General features: G+C 40.8%; 1 non-coding gene across 1 annotated transcript; it reads right to left on the reverse strand.

Annotated features, from left to right (window-relative positions):
* Window positions 1–1,833: 1,833 nt before the first annotated feature.
* On the reverse strand, window positions 1,834–1,940 carry LOC148574145 (small nucleolar RNA R71). Its single transcript, XR_015906411.1, has one exon. It is a non-coding gene; the product is annotated as a small nucleolar RNA R71 (small nucleolar RNA).
* Window positions 1,941–20,245: the final 18,305 nt, after the last annotated feature.

The following is a 20,245-nucleotide window of genomic DNA, read 5'->3' on the forward strand; positions in this document are numbered from 1 at the left end:
TCTGTATAATTTTACTTTCTCTGCAACTTCTATTTTTACTTTCAGAATGCATTCTCCATCTTTGTTTTCCATTCCCAGAGCTATGAACAACTAAACCCCTTTCATTGGGTTAGGGAGCTCTGTTGTAATTTGATGGATCAATAATAGTTTTCATTATTCTTCTTCTTTCTTTTCTCTTGATTTTACTAGAAAGCTTTCAATCTTTATCCAATTGGGTAGTTGTCTTGGAAAAGAAGCTATTCATACTTGGATCTCTTCGGAACCTTGGAAGAGGAATGAAGAGATCATGCTAGAAATGCTTTCTCATGTTGGACTAAATTGGGGTTTGGATGGATATAGTGACATATAATCCTACCAACACTTTGATTTGGAAATACATTTGATATAATCAGTGACCATACTTCATCTCTTCTCATGAGCAATTGGACCAAGGAATTGGCTATTGATCAAGATTTGAGAGATTGAATTACCAAGGAATTGGAATTCAATCACTTAAGATTGCCAAGGATATCAATGAATGCATTGATTGAGGAAGAGATAAAAATGAACTTGATCCGGAGAATGCAACATCTCCTAAACCCAATGCCTTTCCCATTTCTGATATCACCCATTCTCTTTAATTTCTGCAATTTACTTTTATGCGCATCTTCCCAAATCCCATTTAACATTCTGCAATTTACTTTCCGCCATTTACATTCAGCTCTTTATTTCCAGTATTTACATTTTCTGCTATTTACTTTCCCGCCATTTAATTTCGTGCAACTCTCACATCAAATTCTGCTTAGCTCAACTAGAACATTCCTCTAATTAAAGTTGATTGACCAATCAATCCCTGTGGGATTCGACCTCACTCTATTGTGAGTTTTTACTTGACGACAATTCGGTATACTTGCCGAGGGAAATTGTTGAGAGACAAGTTTCCGTGCATCAAGTTTATGGCGCCGTTGCCGGGGATTGATTTTGTATCAACAATGATTAAATTGGTGGATAACTAGATTGAGCATTTTTTATTTTGTTTGATTTAATTTCATTTGAGTAATTCACTTTCAATTTAGCTCTTTTCTTCCTTTTCTCCTACCCTTTTCTTAGTTGTTTACAATTCAGTTCACTAACCCACTAACTGTTTGATATATTGCATCACTCACACTAATAGCATTTCTAACAAGAATACTCTCTACATCTACCCTCTTCTTGCTTTTGCCTTGTTGGTTGTATGAACAAGAATACTCTCTAACAAGAATACTCTCTACATCTACTAATAGCGGGGCTTCAACTCCCTTTGATTCTGAACCTGAGAGGACCTTCCTTAGATTAAAGAGGGAAGCAAGAGGAAAGAGAGTAGTTGGTACGGAGAAAGAAGAGGAGTATTTTGAACCAGGCATGGATGAGAATATAGAGAACCATCATGAAGAAGAAGCTCACAACCATGGCAGAGAAGGCCCAGTACATCATGCTGGGCAAGAGAGAAGAGTTCTGGGATCTTACATCAATCCAAACCCAGGAAACTGTGGAAGTAGCATCCAAAAGCCAACCATACATGCCAATAACTTTGAACTTAAGCCACAGCTCATCACCCTTGTTCAGAACAACTGTTCATTCGGAGGAGGTGTCCAAGAAGACCCCAATCAATATCTAACCACCTTCCTGAGGATCTGTGATACTGTGAAGTCTAATGGTGTTCATCCTGACACCTATAGACTGCTCCTATTCCCCTTCTCACTCAAGGACAAGACATCTAAATGGCTGGAATCCTTCCCGAAGGAGAGCTTAACAACCTGGGAAGATGTGGTGAACAAATTCTTGGCGAGATTCTATCCTCCTCAAAGAGTCAACAGGTTGAGAGCTGAGGTTCAAACTTTCAGGCAACAAGATGGTGAGACTCTCTACGAAGCATGGGAGAGGTTTAAGGATCTGACAAGAAGGTGCCCACCAGATATGTTTAATGAATGGGTATAGCTACACATTTTTTATGAAGGCTTTTCTTATGAATTAAAGAAGGCAGTAGACCACTCATCCAGGGGATCTCTGAACAAGAAGAAAACCATTGAAGAAGCCATAGATGTCATTGAGAGTGTAGCCGAGAATGACTACTTCTATGCCTCTGAAAGAGGCAACACTAGAGGAGTGATGGAGCTAAACAACGTGGATGCACTGCTGGTCCAGAACAAGCTGATTACCAAGCAGCTGGCTGACCTTACCAAGAAGATGGAAAGGAGCCAGGTAGCAGCAATCACCACCTCATCAGCAACTCAAGAAGGAGTAAATGCAGAGGCAGAGGGTGATCAGGAACAAACCAACTACATTGGAAACTCACCCAGGCAGGCACCTGATCCATACTCCAAGACTTACAATCCTGGTTGGAGGAACCACCCAAACTTTGGGTGGGGAAACCAACAAGATCAAGGCCAAGATCAGAGACGTCACAACCCCAACAACAATGGAGCTCACCAACATTCCACACAGAGATCATATCAGCACCTACCTAACAACACACCTCAACATCTATACCAAAGCCAGAATGGCCCTTCTCATCACTCCAACTCCAACTCACCATCATCTGAGGACAGACTCTCAAGGATTGAGACTCTACTTAAAGGCATATTGACGTTAGGATTTTTACTAGTAAAGAATGTCATAAAAATAGTCGCGTTGTAGATATAGTCTCTAAACTAACAAAAATCCCTTCGTACAAACGTTTTGGGTGTCACAAGTAACAAACCCCTTTAGAAATTGTTAATTGGGTATTCAAACCTCGGGTCGTCTTCTCAAGGAACTACGAGGAAGTATGTTCTTATTATTGGTTATAAAGGTTGTAATCGGGGTTTAGAAGGTGAGAAGCAAGTAATTTAAATGACGAGTGAATTAAATGGCAATTAAAAATAAATAATAACTGTGAAACAACTTTTGGCAAGATAAGGGAAATTAGAAGTCCAACTTAGTTATCCCTCTCAACAATAATGAAAGTTGTATCTTAATTCCACTTGGTCAACCTTTACCAGGGCAAAGGAAAGTCAAGGGACTAATTAAATTGACCTTTGAATCCTAATTATTTCCTAAGAAAAGGTTGGGATAATTTAAGTTCAGCTCAATTAGCAAGATACGATTATCAATTATGTTGAGTTTAATAACTGTTGAGTTACTAAATTCTTAACCAGAACCAAAAGGGGAGAAAGTAAAATTGCTGGAATAATAAAAATATCCTTAGATAGGAAGCAATGGTGACTTAAATCAAAGAGAACAATCATAAACTGAAAATACCTCAATTATCAATAATTCAAATAACTGTCTGTAACATGGAATAATTCGTAAATCAAATTATAATAATCAATTCAAATGTTGGAATAAATAAATAAAAGTAAAACTAAAATAAAAGAACATTAAAACCTGGATCCAGGGTTACTCCCAAAACAAGAAGAAGTCCTAAATCCTAAGAGAGAGAGAGAATCTCTCTCTAAACTAAATCTAAATCAAAGAAACTAGAAATTGGCGAGCTCCCTCTGAATGGATGCATTCCTCCACTTTATAACCTTTGGTCTATGCTGTCTGTACTTGGATCTGGGCCAAAGAGGGCTTCAGAATTCGCTGGGGGCATATTCTGTAATTTCTGGTGCGTGGCCTCTGTCACGCGTCCGCGTGGGTCACGCAGTCGCGTCATCTGGAGCTTTTCCTTTCCACGCGGTCGCGTCAGTCATGCGACCGCGTCATGTGCATTCTGCTTAAGGCGCGCGGTCGCGTCAGTCATACGGCCGCGTTGCTGCTGATTCGTGCTTGGCACGCGATCGCGTCATCCATGCGATCACGTGAATACCAGTTTCCTTCAATGCTCCGTTTTGCTTTCTCCTTCCATTTTTGTATGTTTCCTTTTCCATCCTTTAAGTCATTCTGCCTTAGAAAATCTGAAACTACTCAACACACTAATCACGGCATCGAATGGAAATAAAGATAATTAAAATAATTAATTTTTAAAGCTTAGGAAACATGTTTTTCTCAATATGACATAATAAGGAAGTAAAGGTAAAACCATGCAATTAATGTGAATAAGTAGGTGAAGAGTTGAATAAATCACTCTAATTAAGCACAAAAGAACTCATGAAATATGGGTTTATCAACCTTCCCACACTTAAACACTAGCATGTCCTCATGCTAAATCCAAGGTAAATAATTAAGGTTAAAGTGATGGAATATCATGCAATGCAACCTAATTTAAATGCAACTACCTAAATGAATGATGCATCATGCAATTCTAATTTATTCACCCATATATAAAGCTTACATGTAGCCAAGTTAATCCACATTCTCAAGGAGTCATGTATGTATATAGCCAAACTTTAGATAGTGATAAAGTGCTTTTACAATTGAGATGGGAGAGAAAAACATTTTAAAAACTTGCAAGATAATTAAATAATTTAAACAGAGATAAATGTTAATGAGCTATTGAACCCTCACTGAATTTTGTGTTTACTCTCTAATCACTCAGTGTTTATTGGGTTAATCACTCTATTCTTCTTTTTATCCTTGCTTTCTATGACCTTGTTCTTCATCTAACCAATCAACAATTATCGAATATAGACATACAAAAGTCATGAGGTCTTTAATTAAGGTTGTAATGGGGCCAAGGTAAATGTAAGGATTTATGTATAGGGTCAAGTGAGCTAATAAGTGAATCCTTAATTAGACTAAGATTTCACCATACATATTTAGCAAAACAAAACTTCTCTACCTATTTTCCCATATTATCCCACTTATTGTTTACATGCTCATGTTTCACTTTTTATTGTTTTATTCCATGTGCATTGCTTTTATTTTGCATTGAGGAATTCTTTTGTATCCTCTTTTACTGAATGCTGAAAAATAACTTCTTTTTTTTTTTTTGATGCACATGGTAATTGAATTACTTTGATTTTCTCGTGAGCATGCTTCTCTAAATTTTATTTTATTTCTTTTGATTTCTCTACCCTTTTATTTCTATCATCCATGTTCCGAATAAGTTTTTCACATTTTAATCTATTCATAATTTTTCTATCTTAAGCTAACCAAGGATTCACTTGGAATTTTATTTTGTTTTTCTGCTTAAGGCTAGTAGTGTGGCTAAATAGAATAAAAGGGGATTTAAATGCTCAAGGGGGTTAACAAGGGTGATGTGAAGGGTAGGCTATTTTGGGATAAGTGAGCTAAAATCAAGTAATGGCCTCAATCACTCTCCTGGTATGTATCTACAATCTATAATCAGACATATAGATTAAAACAAAGTAAAGAACATCAGAATATAAAAGAAGGGCGGAACACACACAGGAATAAAAATTATGGTTTGAATGTAACCATACAATTAAGCTCAAAACTCACAAGCTATGTGTTCTCTAGCTCAAAAAATCATTTATCACTTATGTATGTCATGTAGGTTTAGTTAAAAATTCCCATTATTCTCAATGTAAAACTTATATTGAATGGCTTTAAAGTTCTAGTGTTTATCCTTGATAAAGTGTTGTCAACTAACATGTAATGCTATATATACAAGGTGTGGGTTGTTTTGATTCTGTTAAAGTCTCTAGTTTACTTCCTTTTTCTTTTCAATCTATTCTGAGTTATCTTATGCTAAAAAGGGTAAACTATACTAGTCAATCCACAATTTCTATAACTAATAAGTTAGAATTGCAACTAAACTAAGTGGCTAAAATATGAACTAAAAATGCAAAATGCAAAAATAGAGTAAAAATACGTAAAGCAGCAATGTATAAGTACTCAGTAAAAAGAAAGAAAAAATACAGAAAAATATCCAAAATAAAAGAAAAAGATGTAGTGGTTCACCAAAATAAACGCTAGAGATGGCGACCTCCCCACACTTAAAATGAAGCATCGTCCCCCCGATGCTCAATCAAGCCGGGTGTGAAGGAGTGTCATCACTGGTAGGGATGGTAGCTGGGGTCTCTGTGGCGGTGGTGGGCTGAGAGTCTGGCTGCTGTAGAGGGGGGACTGACTGGATCGGGATCTCCGGATCTGCAGCCTCAAGCTGATGTGGGGCCTCCTGCTGTGGTGTAGTGTGCTCTGTGCCTGCCTGCTGATGAGGCTCCTCCTCATGCTCATCCTCCTCCTCCTCTGATGGCTCTGATGGTGTGTCGGGCTCGGAGGGGATGTCGGCGCCCTGTCTGATCATCAGCTTCAGATGGGAATAGCGTCGCCTGCTGCGGTGCTCCAATCTCTCATACCGGCGCCTGTTACGGCGCTCCATCTGATCAAGCTGGCGGAATAGACAGTGCACGAGGCGATAAACCGGCTCAGAGGTGGGTGGAGGTGCAGTGGTGGCAGCAGGGGTAGCTGGGGCAGCTGTGGATGAAGAGGGTCCAGCAGACGGAGGGGCTGTCTCATCAGGAACAGTGACAGGTGGTGGTGTGTAGCCCAAAGCAAGGAAGTTCCTGCTGTGAGGGATGAGCTTCCTGCAGTCCGCTGCTGGTGGTCGCTCATCGGCATCCTCCCAAGGCACATCAGCCTGACGGCCTAGCCGTGTAACCAGATAAGGAAAGGGGAGGGTTCCTCGGACGTGGACCCTGGCCATATAATGCCAGATAAAACGAGGCAAGTACAGATCCTTACCCTCCAGCACACACCAGAGGAGGGTAATCATGGCAACCGGGATCTCAGTCTCATGAGTACTCGGCATCACATAGTTGCTCAAGATCTGATGCCATAGCCGAGCCTCATCATTCAAGTACACTCTCTTGATCCCTCGAGGCATAGTGGTGTCCTGACCCATCTCCCAAGGAACAACAGGGTCGAGAGCTATCCGCGCCTTCATAGCATCCCAATCAAACCGCATCTGGCCCATGTCCTCCTCAGCCTGTGCATAACCATCTGGCTGATCGGACTTGGCTGGGAGCTGGAGAATGGTCTCTATGGCCTCCTCAGTGACCAAAATTTGCTTTCCCCTCAGGTTCACTGCATCTAGGGTAGTAAGGTAGTAGTTGCAATAGAATTCTCGTACCCAAGATGCATTGACCTCTGTCAGTGGTCTCTCCAGAAAGAACCAGCCCCTTTGCTTGATTTGCTCAGTGGTGTATTGCTGGAGGGCTTCTGGAATCTTCAAGGTACGTTCCAGGTATAGATTTCTGGAGTTTGCAAAAGTCGGGTACTTCAGCTCACAGTACCGGTTTGCAAATTTTATAGGATCAGTCGAAGGGAGCAGCTGGTTAGCTTTTTCTTGCTGTGTGAAGTTCTTCTCCCGCCATGAGGAATCGTGCATTAGAGCAATGATAGACTGGGAGGAATCTCCTCTCTTGCGCTTGCCAGTAGCCTTGCCTTTGCCTTTCCTATGTGAGGCAGACATCCTGAAAAACAGAAAACTAGGAAATGGATAAAATAGGAAAGCAAATAGGCAATTTAAACAAAGGAAACTCAAAGCGGTAAGGGAGAAATAGAATAAGGAAAATGAGTAATTGGAATGTAATTGAATTAATGTTAAATGGAATGAAAAAAATCAATATGCCATAGTGAAAAAGTTAGAGGAAGTGAAAGTAATCAGAAAAGAGATCAAGATGGTTAGTATGGGAAAAAGAAATTAGTAAATTAAAATTAGTGAGTTAGGAAAGTAAGTGGCATAGAAAAATTTCCATGTAACACGGATTCACAGGTAAGAATAGAAGTACTCATAATCGAATAAAAAAACAGGGTGATGCTGATTCGAATAGAAAAAAGAAATCAGAAATTGGAATCAGTGAATCACAAATGCAGGTTATGAACCAGGAAATCAAAGAGGATAAGAAGGTGGCCCTAGCATTCATGAAATGGTTTGGGGGAAGCAGAGTAAAACAGAGTTGCCAAGCCAAAACAAGAATGAAAACAATTTTCAAAAAATTTGGGCAGCATTCCGGCTAAAATTGGATTGTCCCGGAAAATAAACAGCAATCATATCAGTTCATATGAATTAAAAAAAATCAAGCTGCATGTACATAGATATAAAATAAACATAAAAACTCAATGTAAACAGCAGCAACATTTCAAGAAAGCAGCATATGAATCAAGATTATAGCAGCAACAGATTTGCACATAGAATAAAACAGAAGTAAGAACAGTGCAAGTAAACAGACCTAGATCCACTAACCACGGCCTAAGCTACCTAACAACCTAAAAATCCACTACAACATGCATATCTATCTATCCTAATGATGAACAGAAACGGAAAAAAAGAGTACAGAAAAAAAAACGACAAACGAATAAAAGGGGGTTGCGTTTTGCGGAACCTGGTAGGCAGAAGGGGTGGAACGGGGAAGAAGGTGGCTGCGGCGGCATCCGGCGCGGTGGCGGGGCACGGTGTCGCAGTGGCGGCTGAGGGGGGCAGTGGTGGAGAGGGTTTAGGGTTTGTGATAGAAGACGGGAGGGGGGCTTGCGGGTGGGTGGCGGAGGGAGGGGGGCGCAGCTGGATGGCCGGCGGTGGTGGGCAGTGGTTGCGGTTGGCAGTGGTGGAGAGGGGAGGGGAGAGGAAGAAGGAAGAAGAGAGAGAAGGGGAGGGGGTGGTACGACGGCGGCGTCTGGGCGGCGGCGGCGTCGGGGTGGTGGCGCGGTGGCGGCTGGGTGGTGCTGGGTGGTGGTTGGAGGGTGAAGAAGCAGAGAGGGAGGAGAGGGTTGGGGTTGGGGGGGCTGCGCGACTGATAGGGTTCGCGGGCTGGGGGGTTATATTTTCGAATCCACGCGGCCGCGTGGGGCACGCGGTCGCGTGGTTGGGATGAAAATGGGGGTGATGCGATTGCGTGAGTCGAGCGATCGCATGAGAGGGGGGAAAGAGGGGTGACGCGATCGCGTGGGTCGCACGACCGCATCGCTGGAATTTGTGCTAAACGCACGACTCCAGCGCCATTTTAGCGCAACTCTCTGTCTCCTTTTGGGGTGATGTGCAATCCATGCGACGCAATCGCGTCGCTCACGCGGTCGCGTGGGATTGATATTGTGCAAGTGACGCGATCGCATGGGGCATGCGATCGCGTGGGCCAATTTGTGCGAAACGCACAAGGGCCACACGATTTCAGCCTAACTTTCTGTTCGTTGGATCCTTACGCCGATATATATCACGTGGCCGCGTGGGTCACGCGGTCGCATGGGTGGTGTTTTTCGCGATATGACGCGATCGCATGGGGCTTGCGGTCGCGTCGTGCAACCCTATTTTTTTTTAACTGAAAAATGCAGGATGCAGTGATTAATATGAATGCTATGCATGATTCCAGGTTAATGTTAAAATAAAAAAATAAAAAAAAAGTAAATTGAAAATAATAAACAAGAAATAGATTGAGAAAGAAGCGACCATACCATGGTGGGTTGTCTCCCACCTAGCACTTTTAGTTAAAGTCCTTAAGTTGGACATTGGAAGAGTATCCTGTTATGGTGGCTTATGTTTAAATTCGTCCAAAAATTTCCACCAGTGCTTGGAATGCCAATGGCCTCCGGGGTCCCAAACTAAGCACGCAAAGCTTCTGAACAACTTTAAATATATTGTTAGGCTCCCGGGATGACAAATGTCAGAATAAACTCCAGGATTCCAAGCCTTGCTTTTAAATCCGCCTCCGTCTTGATCTACATGTCTCCATTCGGGCGGGTTAAAAAGTAGAATCTCACCTTGGTGACCAAACGTTTTCCGTGATCCATGTGATTGAGCATGATACCAATCCGTGTACTTTGAAGTGAAGCGTGGAACCTTATTGAACCTTGTGCACCAGCTCTGAGTACGAGCCATTTCCCTCTTACTCTTAAAGCCACAAAGAGCTCTAAGTTGGCCATCTGTTTCAAGCAAACCATATTCAAGTGAATAAGTAAAATTATAGGTTAAGGATTGTACCCACTTGAAGCTTTTATTAGGTGGTAATGGCCTTGGGATAGGTGTTTTTGGTGGTTCTGCAAGTTCTGTTTCCTTGTGCTCTTCTGTGAATTCTTCCACTTCCTTGCAAAGGTCTTCAATTGTATCTGTATCCTGGTCAAAGTCTTCTATGTCTTCCTCATCACTCGAGTCATAGATTGGAGGTTGAGAGAAATATACCTCCGCATCATCTTCATATTCACTTGAGGAAAATTCTTCGATCTCAGAGAATTCACTTGCGGACGCAAGTTCATCACTAGGAGAACTAGACTTGTGACTATCATCATCAAGGAAATTTGCTCCTTGGATTATTCCGTCTGATTCTTCGTAAACGACTTGCCTTGGAGATTATACGGTATCCTCCTTAGCATCAAATGTAGCATCTTGGATGGAGTTTTCCTCAATTCTGGATTCCCAAGGAAGTTCAGCATCTCCTAGATCTTCAACCAACTCTTCTTCTTGAACAATGACAGCTTCTTCCACTTGTTCTAGTACGAATTCATTCTCTGTCTTGTCCACTGGAGTCTCTAGTATTTCTTTCATGCTACGCTCTTCATCGGGCTGTCCACATGGAGCTGTGGTTGGTCCTTGTATATTTGAGCGCCTAGTGGCCCATTGAATTAGTGCTTGCTCCAGTTGTTGAATGGTTGTTTGAAATTTAATTACTGTTTCTTTTAGGCGATCCTCTACTTCGCGGTTTGCCAGGCTTGGACATGATACAAAGGAAAGTGGTGATGATTGGGAACGATTGGATTGGTATTGGGGTAAGGAAGGATCATATGATGGCGAATGGTGAAGAGAAGCTTGTGAGTGTGGTGGTTCGAGGTTATGTTGAAAGGATGGTTCATATGCACGGGGTGGGGCTTGTTGGTAGTTACAAGGTTGTCCACCATGTCTTTCAGCTGAGTATGCACGGTAGAATGGTCTTTGTCCAGGATATCTCGGAGGGTGTTGCTGCCAAAAGGGTTGATTAGATCCTCTTGGTTCCATCCATCCTTGATTGGTCTGACCTTGATGCACATTCCTGCTGTAACTTCTATTTCCTTTAACAATATTAGAACCAAACTCAAAGCGAGAGGGGAGAGTTCATAGTAGCAAATAAAGATAAAAAGGAAAAACAAAAATAAATAAATAAGCAAAAGAAAAATATTTACAATAACCAATAATAAGGCACACGTTAGCATTTCCCCAGCAACGGCGCCATTTTGACGTTAGGATTTTTGCTAGTAAAGAATGTCATAAAAACAGTCGCGTTGTAGATATAGTCTCTAAACCAACAAAAATCCCTTCGTACAAATGTTTTGGGTGTCACAAGTAACAAACCCCTTTAAAAATTATTAACCGAGTATTCAAACCTCGGGTAATCTTCTCAAGGAACTGCGAGGAAGTATGTTCTTATTATTGGTTATAAAGGTTGTAATCGGGGTTTAGAAGGTGAGAAGCAAGTAATTTAAATGACGAGTGAATTAAATGGTAATTAAAAATAAATAATAACTGTGAAACAACTTTTGGCAAGATAAGGTAAATTAGAAGTCCAACTTAGTTATCCCTCTCAACAATAATGAAAGTTGTATCTTAATTCCACTTGGTCAACCTTTACCAGGGCAAAGGAAAGTCAAGGGACTAATTAAATTGACCTTTGAATCCTAATTATTTCCTAAGAAAAGGTTGGGATTATTTAAGTTCAGCTCAATTAGCAAGATACGATTATCAATTATGTTGAGTTTAATAACTGTTGAGTTACTAAATTCTTAACCAGAACCAAAAGGGGAGAAAGTAAAACTGCTGGAATAATAAAAATATCCTTAGATAGGAAGCAATGGTGACTTAAATCAAAGAGAACAATCATAAACTAAAAATACCTCAATTATCATTAATTCAAATAACTGTCTGTAACATGGAATAATTCGTAAATCAAATTATAATAATCAATTCAAATGTTGGAATAAATAAATAAAAGTAAAACTAAAATAAAAGAACATTAAAACCTGGATCCAGAGTTACTCCCAAAACAAGAAGAAGTCCTAAATCCTAAGAGAGGGAGAGAATCTCTCTCTAAACTAAATCTAAATCATAGAAACTAGAAATTGGCAAGCTCCCTCTGAATGGATGCATTCCTCCACTTTATAACCTTTGGTCTATGCTGTTTGTACTTGGATCTTGGCCAAAAAGGGCTTCAGAATTCGCTGGGGGTGTATTCTGTAATTTCTGGTGCGTGGCCTTTGTCACGTGTCCGCGTGGGTCACGCGGTCGCGTCATCTGGAGCTTTTCCTTTCCACGCGGTCGCGTCAGTCATACAACCGCGTCATGTGCATTCTGCTTAAGGCGCGCGATCGCGTCAGTCATGCGGCCGCGTTGCTGCTGACTCGTGCTTGGCACGCGATCGCATCATCCAAGCGATCGCGTGAATACCAGTTTCCTTCAAAGCTCCGTTTTGCTTTCTCCTTCCATTTTTGTATGTTTCCTTTTCCATCCTTTAAGTTATTCTACCTTAGAAAATCTGAAACTACTTAACACACTAATCACGGCATCGAATGGAAATAAAGGTAATTAAAATAATTAATTTTTAAAGCTTAGGAAACATGTTTTTCTCAATATGACATAATAAGGAAGTAAAGGTAAAACCATGCAATTAATGTGAATAAGTAGGTGAAGAGTTGAATAAATCACTCTAATTAAGTACAAAGGAACTCATGAAATATGGGTTTATCACATATGCAACGAGATTCAAGATAACAAGGTGTTCAAAGAGGAGCTGCGAGCTAATCTCAAAAACCAGGGAGACACTATTCAGAGGCTAGAATTTCAAGTGGGATACCTCTCTGAGAAGATTCCCAAACCCACTGACAGCTTCCCAAGTGACACAGAGAAAAACCCGTGAGGTGAAGCAAAGAAAGTAAGATGGGAAGACTGCAAGATGGTCACTACAAGTGATAAGGGGACTGAGGAAGAGCCGAACAAACCATTAGAACAACCTGGAGATACATCAGCAGAGAAATAGGAAGAGGATCACCAAGAAACCAAAATTACACAGAAGGAGCTGCTGAGGCTTTATGCACCTTTTCTCCAAAGACTCAAGGGTGGTATAGAAAAGAGAATATACTCAAAGTTCCTTGACATGTTTACATATCTCCATGTGAACATACCATTCATCAAGGCTCTCCAACAAATGCCCTCATACATTAAGTATATGAAAGAGTTGCTGACCAGGAAAAGCTCACTCAAAGGAGGGCAAACAATAGTGATGAATAAGGAGTGTAGTGCTCTCATTCAACCAGAGTTGCCTACAAAAAGGAAGGACCCAGGGAGTTTTCACATCCCCTATGCCATAGGAGAAACAATGTTTGACAAAGGACTCTGTGACCTGAGAGCAAGCATCAACTTAATGCCTTTATCCCTGATGAAGAAGCTGCAGATTAATGAGCTATTGCCCACAGACGTAGTCATCAGGCTGGCCGACAAAACTCAAAACCAAGCAGTAGGAGTGGTTGAAAAGGTGTTGGTAAAGGTTGGGAACTACTTCCTTTCCATAGACTTTGCCATATTGGAAATGGAAGAGAGTCACCTCCACCCAATCATATTGGGAAGACCATTCCTAGCTACAGCTAGAGCGCTCATAGATGTGGAGCGATGAGAGCTAATATTGAGGATACATGACGAACAACTCGCATTCAATATCCTCAAACCCTCACAAGAAGCAGATCAGAAAAGCAAGGAACCAAAGGGAGAGCATGACAAAGCACTGGTGGAAGAAACAAGCATTGAAGTACAAGCTGTACACCTGGGAATCCCTTTGATTGATGAACAAGACAGTCAGCAGTTGTCACAGCAAAAAGAAAACCAGGAGGAACCTAAACCACCAGAGTCATATGAGACCAGCAACAAAATTTCATTGGAAAAAGAGGTCACAAAGAGCAGGGCAATAGTAAAAGAAACAAAGAAGAAGGCACCAAGGAGGTGGAGGAACAAGAAAATCCCTACAGAGGATTTTTCTCCAGGGGATAAAGTGATCTCAGCTTATTTCCCTGTTATCCCATCTCATCTCTCCACTATCCCATCTCAGCTACCTAAAGTTTTCACCATCAATAGAATTCTCTCCCTAGAACATGTGGAGATTCTTGATGAAGCCAATGGAGATAGATTTACTGCAAGGGGGGAGGATTTGAAGCATTACCAACCACCCTGACAAAGTCAGAACGTCAAGCTAGTGACGCTAAAGAAGCGCTTCATGGAAGGTAACCCATGTTTTATATGCTTTTAAAGTAGTTAATAATGCAAGGCTCATGAATTCCAAATCAACTTTGACACATACTTGAATGAATCTTTTATACAGCACATAGTGAAGAACAAGTTTGGTGTTCAAGGCATACTAAGAGAGCATAAATGCAATTCATATCATGTCACTCTTAAAGCCTTGAACAAAAACTTTTTACACCACAGTGTCACAAACTAAGTTTGGTGTCACCAATGTTGCATACATGAACAGTTAATTAGTCAGTTGGTTTATATTCATGAATAGGACTTACCATTTAGAAACAAAAAATTTTAAAAAGTAGTTATTCTTTCCTTCTAAATTTTGCTGCCACTATCCACAAATTCATTAATCACATGTCTTTTGTTTTCTAGGAAAATTGATGGGACAATTGAAGGAGGAAGGGTTCGGCCACTTCAAAAGAAGAGGACTATACACGTGTCTTCAAGGGGAATGCATTGGAAAATGTTGCCATGCAACATTGGAAGAAGAACATGCTTGGAAACTGAACCAACCCCATCATAAAGTTGATGATCCTTGTGCCCATCCCATACTAAACCCCATCCGTTCATCATAGGCCTACACATTCAATCCACACCTTTCATCTACTCACCACTTCTCTATATAAGAGGTTGTTATTCCACACTCCCTTTCACATTCCAATTTTCATCCTTTACACTTCCCACTCTCGGCACCTAACTCCCTTTTTTTTACCCATCAAAAACACTCTCACTCATTCCCTTCACTACACCCCATCTTAACCGGCCGAAGCCCATAATCCACACCCTTTACTCCTTCACATATCAACTCCTACTCATGGCATCATCGAGCTCCAAGAGGCAAAAGAGAAAGGAACTGGTAGTGAGCATCCCTTTCGATGAAGGGAGATTCAAAACTGCATTCCATGAACTCGAATTTGAATGGATAAAGCTCAAAAAGATACTGCCTGAGTTAACATTCCAGTTCAACGAGGATGAGTACCCACAGTTCGAGAGAAGATTGAACAAAGGGGTTGGCAAAGGCTCACGAACCCAGAAGCAAAGATAAATGTAAACCTCATCAAAGAGTTTTATGCAAATGTGGTCAGAGAAGACAAAACCAAGGCCCCCACCTTCAAAAGTTATATGAGAGGAACAGAGGTAGACTTCAGCCCCAATGCCATAACAAGGACTCTTCAGCTGAAATCGCCACATTTTGATGAGCCCAGTTATCATGAAAGAATAAGTAATGGCCCCGACAATGATGAACTTGAAGAAATTGTGAACGATATGTGTGTTATAGGATCTGACTGGGAAAGGTATTCGGATAGGAGACCCCGGTTCATCAGGAGAGGAGACCTTATCCCGGAAGCCAAGGGATGGTTTGAGCTCGTGAGGAAATCTATCCTCCCAGCTGCGAATAATTCTGAGGTTAACACTACTCGAGCTACTATGGTACATTGCTTAATAAAGGGTGGAGGCATCATTGTGCACGAGATTATAGCTGAGGGAATTCAAGAGTCAGCCGAGAGGAATGATCCGGGTGCTAGACTTTGGTACCCCAACACCATCCTTAGACTGTGTACGAAAGCCAAGGTAGTCTTCAAGGACAGCAATCCAAGTTGGATAAACCCTGGGAGGTCAGTTACACTACAGCGTATAACTTATGTGGCACCCGCCCAACAACAAAGAAGGCCTCAAATAGGGAAAAGAACATCACAAGAGGGACCTCACCGAGAAGAATCTCATCAAAAAGAATACCAGCAAGAAGAGTACTATGATCCAACCAACATAAACTTGAGTCACATTCACAGAACCATTGAGGAGCTAGCAAGGAGTTATATGGAGGGACAAGAACAATAACTGCACATTCAAGCCCAAAGGATGGATCGTCAAGAAGAACTGCTCTCTAATTGGATGGGTTAGCAGAGGGAGTGACAGAAGCAACAAATGGAGCAGCAACAGGAGCAATACTCCCAGCTCACTCAAGCCATCAATCAAGTAACTGAAAGGCAAGAACGTCAAGACAAACGCCTTCAAGAACTCAACCAATGTCAGCTAGCTCAAACAAAAGCATTCAATGAGTTCAGCGTGCTCAATGAGGGACGGCAACTATATAGGGAAGAGTTCAACATAAACACTCAAGCCAAGTTGAACTATATGTCTGGGCATATGCATAATTTGCACTCTGCAATCCCTAGGTATGATACAGTCCAAAAAGATCTAACAGAACAAGAGGAAAGGAAGGTGAAACAATAGAAGGAACTATTGAAAAAAAAGATGGAAGATGCTGGCTTCTGGAAAAAGTTGATTGGAAAAGGCAAGGGAAGTGGGAGTTCAAGCACTCAAGAAAAACACAAAGAGGGAGAGCATGAGCAACCCCATGAGTAAAAGGTGGTGGAGTTCCCCCTTTGTTCCATCTTTTTCAAGTTTTAAATAAGGAAAATCATGTATGAAATAGAACATGCTTCCATGGTAATTTAGGATTTTAAATTCTGCCTTTAAGTTTTTATTGCTTAGGTCTATGCTAGCTGTGCCAAATGATCTGCTGTATTTTCACCTTGCTTACTTGTATGCTTGTCCTTTTGAATCAAATAAAAAGAGAATGTATGCTATGAAAGACCAGAGTGAGGTTCATATTGTGGAGTAAGTTCCTAAGTTTGTGGTGTGGTAATAGATTAGCTAAGTTGGTTCACCAACAAGGTAGGAAGGCAATTATCTATCCTGAATCATATGCTTAAAACACACCCCATGAGACTAGCTACATAACAAGATCCTAATAAGAAAAGGGGAAAAAAATGAAAGTTGAGAAATAAAGAAAAAGAGTAAGAAATAAGGCTAGGCACCAAGGGTTGAATCTTAAGGCATGTGTCTGTGGTGCTCCTGTGCAAGGGATATGTTTGGATGAATAAGCTTTCACGGGTGCCTTATCACTTGGTAACTTGGGTTAACTAACCCGGGATTATTAGCTGAAAGTCCACTATCAAGAGTAACCCTTGCTACAGAGCACTTAGTAACCCAAAGAGGTGTTGGACACCAAGGTCTCAAGAATAAAAATAACAAACCATGTGCCTGTGGTGTGAATGTATGGGGGAAAGAGACTTGAGAGAGTAAGTCCTTAGGGGTGTCTTAACACCCAGCACCTTGGACCAACTGGTTCGGGAGTGCTGGTTGAAAGCTTATCTTAAAGAGTCGCCCCTTACAAAGCACATAGTCTAAAGAACACAATCAAACCCTGAAAAGAAAAAAAAAGGATCAATAAATAAAAGTCTCATAGGGTGCAATCAAGTGAGTATTCCAGGGCATGGTAAAGGTCTGAAAGCCAATAAAGGAATGAACCTAAGTTGCTAGGCATGAAACCCCATAAAACCAAGGACATGACTTCCACAATAATGATTCATTTCTCTTGTCATTTCATTCATCATTCTCTTGTTCCAGTACTTGCTTAGGGACAAGTAAGTTTTAAGTTTGGTGTTGTGATGCCAGGGCATTTTGGCCAGTTTTACTGACCTTTTCTTTATTGTTTTAGGGTAGTTTCATGCACTTTCTTAGGAAATAAGCACGTTTTGGGTAAATAATCACTTACATCTTGATTCAAGCAAACATTGTGAATTTTATATGATTTTATGAGAATTATGAATGAATTGAATGATAAAATGAATGATGCATGATCTCATGGGTTAGAACCTAGCTTTGATGCACCTTATTTGCTTGATTTCAGGACAAAGGAAGCAAGGAAGAGCCACGTTAGTAGTAACGTGATCACTAACGTGGATTGGGAGCTAGCTTGCAACGTTAATGAGAAAAGTGATCGCCAATAACGCCTTCGTGAGCCATCATAGCCCACGTTAGTTGCCACGTTAACTACGTTAACGTGGAAGCTAACGTGGAAGAGAAGTAAAGCTCCAACGTTACTGGTAAAAGTGAATGCCACTAACGTTGGAAAAAGGGGCACACCTAGCCACGTTAAGAGTCACGTTAAGTACATTAACGTGAGCTCTAACATGGAAGGAACAAAGAAGTGCCAACGTTAGTGACACTCACCTTTGTCACTAACATTGGACTAAGCCACTATTAGCCACATTAGTTGCCATGTTAATTGCATTAACATGGAAGCTAACATGGAGGAAAGGAATGATGAGCCAACGTTAGTGACACTCACCTTTGTCACTAACGTTGGAGATGGCTATCACTACCACGTTAGAAGTCACGTTAACCTAAGTAACGTGAACTCTAACGTGGGAAGAAGGGGTGTTTGGAGCGTTAGTGACAAAGGTAAGTGTCACTAACGCTCTCGAGGCTAAGGCATGTCCACGTTAAGAGCCACGTTAGTTATACTAACGTGGACTCTAACGTGAGAAAAGGGGGCTAAGAGCAACATTATTGAAAAAGGTAAACCCCAATAACGTTCGCGAAGGATCAAGGGGCAACGTTAGTGGTCACGTTAGTGCCACTAATGTTGAAGTTAACGTGAACCATCTTGGGCTAGAAACTTTAGTGAAAAAGGTGATTGTCACTAACGTTCTTGAACCCACATTTTCATTTAAACGTTAACAACACTAACATCCTGGCTAAAATCCATGCCTTCTTCACACTTTCTCTACAAGTAAAGCTGAGCCCACTGAAGACTCCAAACTGCTTCAACTCAAGATCCAAAGGCCCATATCCAAGACTTGAAGAGCCAACTAGAAGAGCAGAAGAGTAGTATATATAGGAGTAGTTTTGAACTAAAGGTAGCTTTTTGGGAATTGGGAGAACCACTCTCTGTATAATTTTACTTTCTCTGCAACTTCTAGTTTTACTTTCAGAATGCATTCTCCATCTTTGTTTTCCATTCCCAAAGCTATGAACAACTAAACCCCTTTCATTGGGTTAGGGAGCTCTGTTGTAATTTGATGGATCAATAATAGTTTTCATTATTCTTTTTCTTTCTTTTCTCTTGATTTTACTAGAAAGCTTTCAATGTTCATCCAATTGGGTAGTTGTCTTGGAAAAGAAGCTATTCATACTTGGATCTCTTCGGAACCTTGGAAAGAGGAATGAAGATATCATGCTAGAAATGCTTTCTCATGTTGGACCAAATTGGGGTTTGGATGGATATAGTGACATATAATCCTACCAACACTTTGATTTGGAAATACATGTGGCATAATCAGTGACCATACTTCATCTCTTCTCATGAGCAATTGGACCAAGGAATTGGCTATTGATCAAGATTTGAAAGATTGAATTGCCAAGGAATTGGAATTCAATCACTTAAGATTGCCAAGGAGATCAATGAATGCATTGATTGAGGAAGAGATGAAAATGAACTTGATCTGGAGAATGCAACATCTCCTAAACCCAATGACTTTCCCATTTCTGATCTCACCCATTCTCTTTAATTTCTGCAATTTACTTTTATGCTCATCTTCCCAAATCCCCATTTAACATTCTGCAATTTACTTTTTGCCATTTACATTCTGCTCTTTATTTCCAGTATTTATATTTTCTGCTATTTACTTTTCCGCCATTTAATTTCCTGCAACTCTCACATCAAATTCTGCTTAGCTCAACTAGAACATTCCTCTAATTAAAGTTGATTGACCAATCAATTCCTGTGGGATTCGACCTCACTCTATTGTGAGTTTTTACTTGACGACAATTCGGTATACTTGCTGAGGGAAATTGTTGAGAGACAAGTTTCTATGCATCAGAACCCGGACCCAAAGAATTAGCTTACAATGGTTTTGGAAAAATGCTTAGAGTTTAGTCCAGAGAATGTAAGGTTGGCATTCAACTTGCCCATGATGCAAGGAGATGCACACTGATGAGAGGAACTTTTGCGTGGTTTAGAAATTTGCGGATAAATCCTCGTTGCAAGTATAGTTTCTAAACCTTCAAAAGTCCTTTCATACAAACATTTTGGTTGTCACAAGTAACAAACCCCTTTGAAATTGATAACCGAGTATTCAAACCTCGGGTCGTCTTCTCAAAGAATTGCAGGAAAGTATGTTCTTATTATTGGTTATGCAAAGGTATGTTTTGGGGTTTATTAGGAGGTAAGGAGGGAATATGTTATATGACAAGTAAAATAAAATAATAATGATAAAATCTCTTGGCAAGGTATAAGAATTGGAATTCCTATCCTAGTTATCCTTATCAGGTGTGAAGAGAATTGGGTTTTAATCCCACTTGGTC

Source organism: Arachis ipaensis, chromosome B2 (assembly GCF_059453495.1).
Source record: "Arachis ipaensis isolate K30076 ecotype BB chromosome B2, ASM5945349v1, whole genome shotgun sequence".
In the NCBI taxonomy this organism is placed as follows: domain Eukaryota; kingdom Viridiplantae; phylum Streptophyta; class Magnoliopsida; order Fabales; family Fabaceae; genus Arachis; species Arachis ipaensis.